Source organism: Bombina bombina, chromosome 3 (genome assembly GCF_027579735.1).
Source record: "Bombina bombina isolate aBomBom1 chromosome 3, aBomBom1.pri, whole genome shotgun sequence".
NCBI lineage: Eukaryota > Metazoa > Chordata > Amphibia > Anura > Bombinatoridae > Bombina > Bombina bombina.
Genome location: NC_069501.1, coordinates 1,018,794,201 through 1,018,802,927, shown reverse-complemented (window position 1 = coordinate 1,018,802,927; position 8,727 = coordinate 1,018,794,201). Strand labels below are relative to the sequence as shown.

Below are 8,727 nucleotides of genomic sequence, written 5' to 3'. Positions count from 1 at the left end.
TTTTTTTTAGATATTCACCAATAATGAAATTATCTTTCATGATAATTTGAATAGTTACCTTGATCTGGGAGTTGTCTGAGATAGGAGAGCAGACTTTAAACTATTATTGTAATCATCCAATGAATACTACAAGTTACAGCACACTTACATAGTTGAATTGCTTAAAAATAATTGAGTAGACGTTTATAGCAAACAATACATTTCAGACTAGTCGCACATCACCCAGCCCCCTTAAGGGAGCTTGTGAAACTCATGTTGTGTAATTGTACAATGACATATTTCTGCTATGTGCACAAGTATAAGCATGTAGATACCTGTTGGATAGTTTTGCATGTGAACTAATGCAAGGGGAGGAGAGAATTTCAGTCTTACTAAATGACACTTACTGGAGAGTCATATGAAAAAAAACTTAGAACAAATGACACAGACTTCCTGCTGAAGTATTTTCTCTTTTATACATCTGCTGTCACGCTGTTCTTTACAAGTCAAGGATTTATTAAAACGTAAACTTATATTTTGACAGTGACAAAGAAACACAGGTAATATTCAAACTTACCCTTTCATGTTTTATTTTTGTTTTGCCAGGTGGCCAGTCAAATAGGAGATTTGTTTTTTTCTTCTCATCTTTGAATTATATTCAGTGCTTTTTACATAATAGGCTGAATTTGTAATTGTTTTATTTTATTGTCCATTTCACATCGCTAAGGTGCTAAGAAGTTGTTAAATACTGGAAATATTGTTTCCTTACTGAAGGAAAAAGATTTACTGGACATAATGATTTTTCAGTAAGTCTATACTTCTATGTTTTTCTTCATTTATATTTCTATCTATCTATATTTATCTATTATGTATTGTTTAGCTATACCTATAAAAAAATTTCTTCTTAACATGATTTATTAGTTTGTGTATATGCATGTGATTATTTATGTATGTATATATGTATTTATGTATCTATTTATTTTATTTATAAAATATTTTACCAGGAAGGATACATTGAGATTTCTCTTGTTTTCAAGTATGTCCTGGGTCCACAAAACATTGCATTGTTACAATAGGGTACAATAAAATACAGAAACAATATTAATACATAATATATGTAAATTTAACATAGAACAGGTAGGAAATATATAATCAACCATGACAGGTGCATTCTGTTTTGAGATATGTAGAGAGGGATCTCTTAAAGGATTTTATGCTTGGGGAAGGTTTGAAATTGTGCGGGAGGTTGTTCCATAATTGTGGTGCTCTGTAGGGAAAGGAGGATCGAGCTGCTTTCTTTTTGTATGGAGGCAAACTAAATAATGTGCTGGTAATGGATCGGAGGTTATAGAGGTGGGAACAGCCGGGGAGAGCATTCTGCTCAGGTAGGGTGGGAGTTTCCCAGAAAGGCTCTTAAACACAAGGCAGGAAAGATGGAGGGTGTGTCTGGATTCCAGCGACAGCCAGTTTAGTTCTTTTAGCATGTCACAATGGTGGGTCCTGTAGTTACATTGTAGCACAAAGCGGCATAACGAGTTATACAGTGTATTAAGTTTATTAAGGTGAGTTTGCGGTGCAAGTGCATATACTACATCCCCATAATCCATGATTGGCATCAACATTTACTGTACAATCTTTTCCTTTACTGTAGGACAGGATTTGTTTCTGTACAGGGCACCTAGTTTTTGATAGAGTTTAGATGCAAGTTTTTCTATGTGGAGGCCAAAAGATAGATTGGGGTCTAACAACATACCCAAGTATTTGAAAGAGTGGACTGCGGTCAGCGTGCAATTTGATTTTGTTTTGATGTGTAGATGGGAATTTTGTAGTTTGTGTAATTTATGTCCCGTTCCAAAGATCATTGTGACAGTTTTGTCAGTGTTTAGGAAGAGTTTGTTTTTTGAGATCCACTTTTCTACCTCTGTGAACTGTTTATATATGTTTTCATATATTATATGCGTGTGTATGTATATGTAATTGGGTGGACTTTCTCTCTGTTGACTGTATACATCCAAATAAAATATCAGTCTCCTAGATTTTTTGTTACATCCCTGTATATAATATTATATATTGCATGGAGTCAATTATCCCAGCCGTTGCCAGCTTTCCCCAGGTGCCTCTGTGCCCTGATCAAAATGTGTGGCAGTGATGCTCAGGTTCTGCTGTACACTGGGCTAATGTGTGCCAGCTATACCCAGGTTCCTCTGTACACTCAGATGTGTGCCATCTATACCCAGGTTCACTATACTACAGAAAATAATAAAAAAAAGAAAAGAAAAACAAAATATTAGAAAAACAAACAAAACATTTTTTTTGTGTGAGGGGGGGGGGGGGGCTTCAGGTTTTTGTGCCTACAGGCACCTGAGATGTAAATCTGGCCCTGAATGGATAGTACTGTTATCCCACATGTGATGATCTTGTGGACTCTCACCATCATGAAAGAAACTATTTTTTGTACATAGGAATACATTTTGTTTTTCTGTCTTCTAACCTTTCAGTAAGACTTTGCAATCTGGTTTCTATCCAAGGTGCTAAAAAGGTCTTAGAAAGGGGAAAAAGTACCTATTTACTGCTACCAAATACTCATGAAGGAGGGAACGGTTTTATAGGTTAGGTGACTTTGTTGTCAATTGAGTAATCAGGAGGGAAGAGAATATAAAAGAGGGAAATAATGCAAACAACTAGTGAGAGCTTGAACAAGCTTTTGTGGAGGGAAAGTATAAATGTTTGTAAAACTTCTCAGAAACAAGCTATATGTAATGTATATTGAATTATATGAAGGTAGCAAGGTTTAAGTTGTAGTTATATTAAAGAGACATATAATAATCTGTAATTGTATTTTTGCATCTAATTAACATACAAGTGCAACGGGAAAGCTTTCCATATATATTACCAACTTTTTTGCTGCTTTTTGTTTTTTCAACAGCCGAACTCCTGCCACTACTTGCCTTTATATTTATATATTTCAAGAATGCTCTGTCACATGCATTAAAAATAATTTTTGATTTGTATGTCCATTTAAAGGGATAGGAATGCCAAAATTAAATGTGCATGATTCAGTTAGAGCGTTTAAATTTTACAACACTTTTCAATTCACTTCTATTTTCAAATGTGCTTTGTTCTCTTGGTATCCCTTGTTGAAAAAGATTACGCACATATCCTACACTAGTGGGAGCTAACTGCCCATTGGTACCTGCACACAATATGCAAATTTGATAATAGAAGTAAATTGGAAGGTTGTTTAAAAATGTATGTTCTATGGAAATCATGAAAGAAAATGTAGAGGTTTCTCGTCCCTTTAAGAAGGAAGAATGTCATCTAAAATGAAATAGCTGTTAGACATTCAGATATCTGTGTTTTAATTTGGGGTGTTTTAGAGTTTTTTATTCTCAACCCCAATAAAACATATAAAGGGGCACAAAGAATGATGCCCCTTTTTTCCAAAGGCAAGTTTTTTAATCCCTCTAAATGGTAGATGATTTGCAAAAAAAATGTAATTCATAAACTCAATGTATTTATTAATTGTGGGATGACAGCTCAGAAGGATCATTTACCCCACAAGGCGTCATATACCACACACACAAAAGCACACACTGGGCAATAAAATTAACACTAGCATTCCATATTATCTCCAACATTGGTCAAGCAACTATTCTTTTAAAAGAGGAAAATCTTTTCTTTCAAGTGAGATGTAACACACCCAGATTATGGTTATCAGATGCTTACTATGGTAACAGTGATCACATGATCCATATGGTACAAAATCTTGGGGGTGTGGTAGCTCCTTTTGACCCCACAATACATACAGAGACATGAGAGTTTGTCCTACTGCCAGGTGATTGTTATAGCAATAAATTAACCCCCATCACTTGGATTATATTTGTCTATCTTGCAACTCTATAGACACTTTTATCTTCAGAGAAATATATTATGAGACCCATCATTTGAAGAATTTGAGTGAAATAATTCAGATTTGGTTTTGTGTTTCTAAACTGGTCAAGTGATTGTTATAGCAATATTGATCACACAACAGCAGCTATTAGCCCTTTTTTGTTTTGACGCTCTTTGTCAGAGCAAGTGCACATTTGCAAGTATCTAAATAAGAGGTTGCTCACAATCATGCTCTTGTTTTTTTCGGCAGATGACAATTTCTGAATGTTTGACGGTATTGTCATTGTGTTTTTCCAGCAATCACAATATGGTTCTGCCAGTAATACCTCTAAAGCACTAAATTGCCATCCCCTGAAAACTACACAGAAGTTAAATATAAAAAAGACATGTTTAGGGCAAATTAAATGCCAATATCAGGAGTTTATCAATTATATCACTGGTTGAAGTGCCTGTATGTTTGTTTATTTATTTTTAACAATGTGTAGTGATGCTAATAGGTGTGTGAATTTAAAAACCATTGGGATGAATGTTTGTTTCATTGAGGGATTTGAACAGTGGCATTATGGGTTCAATGGGCATGTGTGTTTGTTGGGTTATTGATTTCCTTATTTTTTTTAATTACTGTAAAATTGATTATTTTTTTTTACTTTAAAGGTCCACTCAATTCAGTAGAATTGCAAAATTATCAAGTGCATAATAAAAAGACAATGATTTAACACCTACTCTGAATTTTAAAGAACCAGTAGATTTTTCTCCCATTTTCCGGCCCCCATGTATAATGCAACGGCATCAGACATTCACAGACTAGTATACATGTACCCTGTGAGCTTGTGCACATACTCAGTAGGATCTTGTTACCCAGAAAGTGTGTATAAAACAAGACTGTGCAAAATTTGATAATGTAAGTAAATTGGAAAGTGTCTTAAAACTGTGTGCTCTTTCTGAATCATAAAAGTTTATTTTGACTTCAGTGTTCCTTTAAAGAGATAGAAAAGTCAGTTTAAAAAAAAGTATTTTGCAATATAGTTCGATTAGCAAAAACACTTCTCATAGAAGTTATTACATCTGCTACAAGTGACTAGAGGTTTGTATTCAAACACCATGGGGTAGATTTATCAAATGCGGGGCGGACATGATTCGCTGTAACAAATCATGTCCGCCCAACATTGCTAAATGCAGACAGCATACGCTGTCGGCATTCATGAATGCACTAGCATTTATTGTGAAATGCTTGTGCAGTGCCGCCCACTTCACATTCGAGGCCAATCGCTGTTAGCAGGGGGTATCAATCATCCCGATCAGATCGGGATGATTGCAGTCTGCCACCTAAAAGGTGGCGGACAAGTTAAGGAGCAGTGGTCTTGCGAGCTGGAAATTTCGCGCATAGAAAGAAGCACCCGCTGCTTAATAAATCTACCCCTATGTTTGATCAGGAAGTACTGCGTCCGTGACAACTTAATTTGTATCATACAAGCCACTGCTGACTCATTGAGGAGGTGTGATGTTTGAATAGTGCTGCACAGGGCACTTATAGCATTTGGAGACAGGAAAAAAGAGAGCGCCTAATAGTGCAATATTGTACTGACAACTCAGGCACAAGAGCAGTAACAGAATCGTTAGAAAGGTACTCACAAGAGAGTTGGCACTCACAAGTAGTACATGCAGGCAAAGAAAAACAAAAGTACTAATGGCACTGCTGAAGGTTAAGAATTAGGGTAGCCTATTAATCTCTGAGTTTATAGATACCGTATGTGTAGGTTTGTATCTATAACTCTGTGTTAATTACAACATGGCTGAGGTGCTGTGTACTTGTATTCTACAAGAAAATCAGATTCTTACTGATCCCTACAGATATCTCTGACTTAAGATAGATCAATATACGTTTAATGTAAACGACAACCACTATATTCAAATAAAGAATATTGGATTATAAAAAATCCGACCAAATCCTGTGTTTTTAAACATTGTATATATGTGGATTGTGTGTAAGCTTTTGTTTTTGTTTTAAATTAACAAATAAAGGTTATATTTTAAATATCCCCAAGCACTCTTTCTCCAAAGATATCCAGTCTCTGCCCAATTTTGCCATCCATGAATAAGGGGAAGAGTGCTACCCAGGTGTACAAATTTTCAATCCAAGGATTGATTCTGTGTGGTTTAGTACATGCAGGCAGGCTGACCTTTTTCAGCAGTCAGTAAGCTGGGGGATCAATCCTGTACAAGATCCACCTTAGATAGATGTCACAAGAGCTGGGGTGGAAGCGGGTCTCTTTGTACACGGAATGTGTGTAGGGTTGGTCCGTCAGCAGTCCCGGTCAGAAAATGCGACCAGATAGTCGGTCCCAATCTCGGTCACAAGCTACGGTGGTGGAAATTCCTCTGCACACAGAATGTGTGTATAATGGGTGCGTCTGCAATCTCAATTAGTCAGCTACACAGGTGTTAGAATTCTCCAAAGCACAACATGTGTGAATCGGTGTAGCGTTAAAGCAATATACAGTCCGTATGACTAAGAAGAAAACACCAATGCTTGTGGAGAGAAAAGTGATGGCTGAAACACACTCACAGCGTAGTCAGATGTATTATAATATAAAAATAGAACATTTATTTCAAGAGCAAACAATGCGTTTCTCGGCCGTTAAGCTCTCTGGCCGTTTCATCAGGTAATATAACAGGTATGGCCCTACACAGGGCTTTAAAAATACTCAAAACACTCGTGATTGGATATACAATTACCAATGAGAAATCACAATACATCTGCTACAAGGTGTTTGGGATGAAAACATGCTGTTTACGCTGTAGTGTATTTAAAACAGGTTATGTATGTAAACTACAACGTGGTTTTGATATAGTATGTAATTAAAAAATATATATATGTTGAAAACCACTATGGGAGAAATATATGTTTAAAATTCGGGGAAAACAATGAAAACTAAAAGACTGTAAGTATATCCAGTTGGGTGTGGGAAGGCGGACATACTGACAATAACTATAATTACAGATACTCAACGATTGTATTTACTAGAATCCAATACTGAAAAAATGGTATATAGATAAGGTAATATGTAGTCCCAGTAAAGGATAGTATGGCTATAGTCTATATAAGCTAGATCGCATAAGCATACTTAATATGTGAGGTGATTAAAGATACTCAACAATTGTATTTACTAAAATCCGATACTAAATGGTATATAGATAAGGTAATATTTATAAAGTCATATGTAGTCCTAGTTATAGATTATATGGCTACGGTCTATATAAGCCAGATTGCATAAGCATACTTAATATGCGAGATGAAACAATGTATATGCGGCAAAAGTTAGATTATGTATACAACGATAAAAATTTAAAAATTAAAAATATAATAATTTTTCTTCCCGTTTGCTGTACATAAAAGATGTACAAAAAAGATGGGGAGATACACAGTCGGTCAATGTTGCTATTTGTCTGCAATTCGTATAAATGACTAATGACCTATAAAAATCAGAGGTGTAATGATGTATATAACATATATATGTGTATGATTTTGGTATATGTAGAATAAGTAAATATCCCTGTAATAAGGTGCCCGACTAAATAGGAAACTTGAAATCTGAGAAGATAGAATAAAGCATGTAGTATACATGTAAAAGGTCTCAAGTCGGTATGTATGATAATACCAGAGGTGTCCAGGTATCAAAATAATATGATAGATGGTGACAAGTGATGTCCATGTGTCTGAATAGTATGATGGATGATAACAAGTGGATAGAAATATAATGTATAATCAATGTGAAGGACAGATGCGGGTTGTTGTTAGCAAAATCAGAAAAATCTGATCGTATTGGAACGTGAATGTGGGTACAGTAACCTATTAGATCAGAAGGTGTGTCTGAATAGTGTGAGCAGACCAATGGAGACGTGGAGGGGGTGTGCAAGGTGGTAACCTATTGGATCAGAAGTTGTGTCTGAATAGTGTGAGCGGACCAATGGATATGTGGAGGGGGTGTGCGAGGGTGATAGGATACGATGTGGGGTACTAGCGGGATAGGTAAATGGGAATAGTGGTGGGCCAAGTAAAAATTAAACAAAGAGTTATATATATATGCAAGAGACAATAATAAGGTGGTCAGTAGTGACGGTAGTGCATATCAATCAGGTAGAAGGATGGTGGGACAGGGTGTGGGAAGTATTTGTGGTGGTACTTGTGGTGGGGATGCGTGTAAGAAAAAAATAAAAATAAAATAAAATGGTAAAATGCCAGAGCATAGAAACAAAAAAGATGAACAATAAAATAAATGAATGAATAATGGATGAAAAGTAATGAATGTATCAAGGACTATATTGCCTACAAAATAACTGTATATATAAAAATTGTATATAAAAAAAGGTGATGGATGATGGGGAATACTAGTGATAAGTTAATATCGGATACCAGTGTCTTTAGTCCTAATGTGTTGGGTATGTAGAGAAAAAATCTATATTAAGAAAAGAAAGATGTGACTGTAAAAAAATAATAATAGTATAGTTGACAAACTAATTTAGTTGAAAGCTGCCAAATCTAAATTAGAGTTAAGTCCTGATGGCCACAAGGTGTTGAGTTTATGAATCCAGAAGGTTTCGTGTTGCCTCAATTTGGTAATTCTATTGTAATCAGTAGATGGTGGGATATAATCTATGGGGTAGAACTTGAAAATTTCAGGATTACCAAAATGTTTATTGAGACAGTGTTCAGGTACACTGTGTTTGATTTTATTCTTTTTGCAATTTTTACAATTGTGTAAGTGTTCTCCACAGCGAATTCTGGCTTTTCTAGAGGTGCGGCCCACGTACTGGTCCCCACAAACGCACTTCAGAACATATACAACGTAACTAGAA

General features: G+C 35.6%; 1 protein-coding gene across 1 annotated transcript in view; it reads left to right on the top strand.

Moving 5' to 3' along the window:
* The first annotated feature begins 383 nt into the window (after window positions 1-383).
* Window positions 384-8,727, top strand: part of B4GALNT1 (beta-1,4-N-acetyl-galactosaminyltransferase 1) — a 407,445-nt gene continuing 399,101 nt past the window's right edge. Inside the window, exon 1 of the mRNA XM_053705522.1 lies at window positions 384-539. The gene's annotated coding sequence lies outside the window, so the exon portion shown is untranslated. The remainder of the gene's footprint in view (window positions 540-8,727) is intronic.